The sequence below is a fragment of the Haemaphysalis longicornis genome, unplaced genomic scaffold (genome assembly GCF_048455015.1).
Source record: "Haemaphysalis longicornis isolate Haplotype H1 unplaced genomic scaffold, Haemaphysalis longicornis Haplotype H1 scaffold_12, whole genome shotgun sequence".
Lineage (NCBI taxonomy): Eukaryota > Metazoa > Arthropoda > Arachnida > Ixodida > Ixodidae > Haemaphysalis > Haemaphysalis longicornis.
The window spans coordinates 38,351,021-38,356,071 of record NW_027526225.1 but is presented as its reverse complement, the minus strand read 5'-3'; the positions used below and the strand labels follow the sequence as shown (position 1 = coordinate 38,356,071).

The 5,051-nt window shown below is 48.3% G+C and overlaps 1 pseudogene; it reads right to left on the bottom strand.

The window, feature by feature from the left end:
* Nucleotides 1-1,361: 1,361 nt before the first annotated feature.
* LOC144161924 (26S proteasome regulatory subunit 6A-A-like) lies at nucleotides 1,362-3,987 on the bottom strand (annotated as a pseudogene).
* Between the last annotated feature and the right edge of the window lie 1,064 nt (nucleotides 3,988-5,051).

The window sequence follows — 5,051 nt, the reverse complement described above, 5'->3', positions numbered from 1 at the left end:
CTCACGGTATGGAAGTAGTGCAGCAGCAACCAAGCGTTCTTTGAGAAGCGCCAGCCATTTTGAAGCATCGGGCGGCGTAGCGAATCACCGGCTGGCAACCTAATGTCTGACGAGAATTTTTGCACTCATACTTTTCTTGAACTTATAAAAGTTTTTCGCACTTGGCTTTTTTCTTTTCTTTTGTGCTTGAGATTTTATGTACCTCTTGCTACGCAAATAGCCTCTTCCTTGACCTTTTCATCCTAATTAAACGGAAGGGGCGTCTGTCGAACATTCGGTACATTAATGAAAGCTGTCAACACCGTTCACATTCTGCAGCATCGCAATAACTCGAAATACCGTTTCCGCCTTCACTGCTAAAAGCAAATTAATGTTTTAGGTCAACTTTCACGAAGCCGTTAACGCTACCTTCATATTTTTTTCTTTGCCCCGTTGTCGTCAATGAGCAGAAAGTCTTTTCTGGGATGTCTCCAGCCAGCCGATTGTGCCTTCCCCAGCAAGCTTGAGGTAACTCCCGTATTATAGTGCTGCGGCTGCTAGTTATTAGTATTTTGATGATGATGATGGCTGTTAGTAGTAGTAGTAAACTTTATTCGCAACATAGGTGGACGGGGAGGGGTAGAGTTAGGGGGGAATCCTTTTTCCAGTACTCGAGTGGCGAAAGTCCCTAGCTTGGTTCTTTCCAGCAGTTATCGCTGACTGGAGAGGTTCGAGTTGGACAGTGCCGCTTCCCAGGACTGTATTGATGCCTTATAGTTATTTTGTTGCCACATATTCGGGCAGCCACCGCCCTCCTGTGGCCATAAGTTGGGGCAAGCACAAAAAGAAAATTCTCACCATAACCACTGACTCCACGAGAGCAATTAAAATTAATTATGGCCGCGTTAATACCGAGCAAATGGCGCATGTCTATCAAAGGGGATTGACTATTAATAGTTTTGTAGTCAGCGAACCCAATTCAATGGCTTGGAAACAGGAGAACGAAAGGAAAGCTGTAGTCCGAATGGTGCACAAAGGAGCGCGAATAGAGACTCCTAGGTGTGACACGCTCCAGCGCCGCTCCGAGATCGTTGTTTGTGTGGAAAGGGGACGACGCTCAACTAGCAGCTACAGAACGTGGGATTACACCCTGTCTTGCCGATGTCATTTTCTGCTGTTGTAAATGCCACAAAGGGTGGACCATTTACAGGTGGGCACCAAAATGAGCATTATGAAGGATCTCTTTATGAATGTGCTACATAATGCATGTAAACAATTTATCACCTGTTTGGGGGAAAACTACAGCGCAAAAAACACAGTAGAGAAACCAACTCCTGAAAGACCAAATGGTTTTAATGAGAGGGGGAAAGGTTCCAGTCCCATCAGCTGTAGTAGTCAAGATTGACATTATTCCTGCTTTGCACCTCTTTAATGGTGGCCATGTTGTCTTCTTGAAGGACTTGAAAAATTACAGGCCGATCAGCTTACTGTCAGTCGTCTACAAGGTATTTACCAAGGTAATCGCTAACCGAATCTCTGCAACCTTAGATTTCAGTCAACCTAAAGAACAAGCAGGGTTCCGTAAAGGTTATTCAACAATGGACCATATTCACACGATCAATCAGGTGATAGAGAAGTGCGCTCAGTATACTGAACCCCTATATATAGCCTTCATAGATTATGAGAAAGCATTTGACTCGGTCGAAACCCTAGCCGTCATTCAGGCATTACGGAACCAGGGGGTAGATGAGCATTATGTAAGAATACTAGAGGATATCTATAATGGGTCTACAGCTACCATCATCCTCCATAGGGAGAGCAGTAAAATACCTATAAGGAAGGGTGTCAGACAAGGAGACACAATCTCTCCAATGTTATTCACAGCATGCTTACAAGAAGTATTCAGAACGTTGGATTGGGAACAGGTGGGAGTAAGGGTTAATGGAGAATACGTCAGTAACCTCAGATTTGCTGATGACGTTGCCTTGCTAAGTAACTCGGGGGACGAATTGCAAAGCATGCTTTCCGCACTGGGCGAACAGAGTAGAACCGTGGGCCTGAAAATTAATATGCAGAAAACTAAAGTAATGATCAATACCTTCGGGACAGCACAGCAGTTTGAGATAGATGGCGAGGCAGTGGAAGTAGTAAGCGAATATATATACTTAGGCCAAGTTGTGACCCCAGATCCCAACCATGAGGCAGAGATAATTAGAAGGATCAGAATGGGGTGGGGTGCATATGGCAGACATTATCAGATAATGAATAGCAGCCTACCATTGTCGCTGAAGAAGAAAGTGTATGACAGCTGCATCTTACCGGTACTCACCTACGGGGCAGAAACTTGGAGGTTCACTAAGAGGGTTCAACTTAAATTGAGAACGACTCAGCGGGCAATGGAGCGGAAAATGATAGGTGTAACATTAAGGGACAAGAAGAGAGCGGAGTGGGTCAGGGAGCAAACTGGTGTTAAAGACATATTAGTAGAAATTAAGAAGAAGAAATGGACGTGGGCAGGGCATGTAATGCGAAGGCAAGATAACCGCTGGTCATTAAGGGTAACAGAGTGGATCCCTAGAGAAGGCAAGCGTTGCAGGGGGCGGCAGAAAGTTAGATGGGCAGATGAGATCAAGAAGTTTGCGGGGATAAATTGGCCACAGTTGGCACAGGACCGAGGTAATTGGAGAATAATGGGAGAGGCCTTTGCCCTGCAGTGGGCGTAGATAGGCTGATGATGATGATGATGATGTCTTCACGCATAATACTCTCGCCGTCTCGCTCCAGGGCAATCATGCCGGCCTCGACGCAGACCGCCTTGCACTGGGCCCCGTTGTAGTCGTGGGTCACGCGTGCTAGCTCCTCAAAGTTGACGTCCTCGCCGTAGTTCATGTTGCGCGAGTGAACCTGCATGATGCGCTACCGGGCATCCACATTGGGGAGCGGCAACTGAATCTTTCTGCCCCGTCTGCCAAACCTTAGCAGGGCCAGGCGCAGCATGTCCACCCTGCTTGTGGATGCAATGACCTTGATGTCGTCGCTGGAGCTGGTCCCATCCAGCTGGCTGAAAAGCTCGAGTATGGTATTCCGAAACTCGCGATCGCCATCCCTACCCGAGTACAGGCGCTTGCTCCCGATGGCATCCAGCTCGTCGACGAATATGATCGCCGGAGCTTTGTCCTTTGCCAGAGCGAGCGCTTCTCTCATCACCTTGCCTCCGTCGCTGAAAGAAATTCGAACCAGCTGGGGACCTGCGAGTTTGATGAAAGTGGACTGGGTTTCCGAAGCGCAGGCTCGAGCCAGGAGTGTCTTCCCAGTTCCGGGATGCCCGTAAAGGAGAACTCCTTTTGGAGTAACAAAAGCTTGATCAGGGCTAGTTGGTTGAACATACTGAATATTTTTCAGGCGCTAAACAACGTGTTTCTTCTGTTCCCCGTTGTTTAGCGCCTCAAATTTATCCTTTTGGAGGATTTTTTCCGAGGTTTGTGACCTTCTCATTCTGCGTCAGTGGTAGCCCCACGGCCTCGACCAGCTCTTGGATCTGTTTTTCCAGACCACCGATGTTGGTGAACTGCTCCGTGGGCCACTCATCTCCTTGACGCGCCAATCGTATATTTTCGGTAGCGTCTCCAGGATGATATAGGAGCCCCTCTTGACGACGATGAGATCGTTGATGAGCAGCTTTTCGGCATCTACGAACCCAACGAGTGGCAGAAAAAAGGTCTGGTGCATGGAGGTGTTGATGATAACGCACTTGCCCTTGCGCTGCGTGCCCGGTTCTGCGCTGCCACCGCCTTCTTCGCAATGTTCGTTGGGGTCGACGTCGAGCAACTCGATCACGCGAGCCACCAGGTATGGAGGCTTCGTGTCGCCTGCGAACGTGTCGCGGAGCTCCTTGATCTTCTGCCCTTGCAGCTGCACCTCTTTGGTGACGTCCATAATCTCACGCCTTATTTGCGCTATTTCGCCGTCGAGTATCTCCGCTTTGCGAATGAGTTCCTCCATGGTCATTTCCGAAACGCCGTCGCCAACAGTCTGGTCGGCTTTACGCAGTGACGCGTCTTGGAGCGCCGCAATTCCAGCTATCTTGCTTGCCTTTCAACGAGGTCTGCCTCCTCGCGGTGATGTTATTGTCGTTGTTCCACGTCTTATGGCGTATAGCCACGCGGGGGATTGCCAGGAATCGAGCAAGAAGGGGGCTAATTCGCCCGCTCACAACTTAAAAGCAGATACATATCCGTTGGCATCCAGTTGTAGCGCGAGATAAGAAGGAAGAATTGGCTACAAATGGAGAGTCGCGGTTGGATTTCAGAAAACATTCCCGTGATAGTAAATGCTAATAGGCCAGACGCCTGGTCTGTCGATACTCACGTGAGAGCCTGAGCTATATTGCTCTTTTACTTCAACAAAAGCTATTCTGATAAAACAACACCCCGGTAACATTTCAGTCCCTGAACAAGCGGCAAAAAGCATACTAACGTCGCAACAATCACAAACCGATGAAGGAAGACAACCAGTTTGCGATTTCTGGGGCATAAATATAAGCCACACTAACTTTTTGCCAATCCCCCTTCGTAGTTTTTTGTGGGCAGGAGGAGAAGGCGCTTCGTGGTGCGTCCTTCTGGTGGATCACACTGAGCTTTCTTCTCGCTGCCTTCTTTTATGGGCGAAATCCCTTAAGGGCTCGGGCTGTTGGCGTCTCCTGTCGTCGTCGTAATTGTCGTGTCATGCAGTCACCCTACTAAAACACAGGGAAACTCTTTTACGCCTTGCGCTAGAGAGCATCCTGCTTCAAAAACAATGAATTTTTACAGCAAACCTGCATACCTCTGCTCCAAACTCCCTTGGCAAAAACGCCAAGACACCAAGAATACGCTTATACACTGCATGCTTCGCCGCTCCCTAGCTTTCACGTTAGTGGAGATGGCCCGAAATTTTTTTCTGTGCAGAAGCCGTCGACTAAATCAAGGTCAGTTATTTTCATTTTCAAGAAGACTGAGGTGAAGGGATGTAACTGAGCCCGTGGAGCACACCGCCACGCTAATGAACGGCTTATTTATCCTACGGTACACAAG